Source organism: Trichechus manatus, unplaced genomic scaffold (genome assembly GCF_000243295.1).
Source record: "Trichechus manatus latirostris isolate Lorelei unplaced genomic scaffold, TriManLat1.0 scaffold00176, whole genome shotgun sequence".
Taxonomy (NCBI): domain Eukaryota; kingdom Metazoa; phylum Chordata; class Mammalia; order Sirenia; family Trichechidae; genus Trichechus; species Trichechus manatus.
The window spans coordinates 5,185,373-5,186,402 of record NW_004444112.1 but is presented as its reverse complement, the minus strand read 5'-3'; positions in this window follow the sequence as shown (position 1 = coordinate 5,186,402).

Genomic DNA, 1,030 nt, shown 5'->3' with positions numbered 1-1,030 from the left:
ATAAAAGAAAAATGTGATAAATTACATGTGATCAAATTAAATTTTTGTTTGAAAATCACCATTATGTAAAGGAAAAGGCAGGTTACAAAATGGTAGGAAATGTTTGGAAATCACATCTGGCAAACACCACTTATAAATCAATACTAAGAGAGAAAACCCAATATGAATTGTTTAAATAATCAGCAAAAGACTTCAACAAACACTTCACAAAAGAAGATCTGGCCAACACGTTCAAGAAAAGATTCCCAACATCAAAATGCATACGAAAACTGCAATGAGGTAAACTACTTACAAACTAAAATAGATAAAATTAAAAAGAATGGCAGTACAAAGTATTGGCCAAGATGTGGAACAAGTGGAATAAATATTTTAAGATTTTTTTGTATTTCCCATTAAATATTCTGTTATGTCAAGTAAGGTTATTTTTTCTACCTAAGAGGATCAGAGTCAATTTATGCTACTGGTTACTAAGATCTCTACTGCTAGTGAACTATTTAAAATACTAAGATTTCAAAGTCCAGCTAGTTTTTGTTAATATTCTCCAGCATGAATTCGCTGATGTCGGGTAAGGTGTGACCTCCATCGAAAGGACGTCCAACATTCATTGCAATCAAAGGGTTTTTCACCAGTATGAATCCTCTTATGTTGACAAAGTGATGAAGACATGTTAAAGGCCTTCCCACATGCATGGCATTGAAAGGGTTTCTGTCTACTATGTGTTCTCTTATGAGTAACAAGGACATGTACTGAAGGCTTTCCCACATACATGACATTCGTAGGGTCTTTCTCCCGTGTGACTCCTTCTATGAACAATTAAACCATATCTACAGGTAAAGGCTTTTCCACATTCCTTACATTCATAGAGTTTTTCAGCAGTATGAATTCTCTTGTGTAGAGTAGGTTACGTGCACTGGGTAAAAATCTTCCCACAGTCCTTACACTGGTATGGTTTTTCTCCAGTGTGAATTCTCTGATGTTCAATCAGGCAAGAGAAGTGTACAAAGGATTTCTTACACTTACTACATTCGTA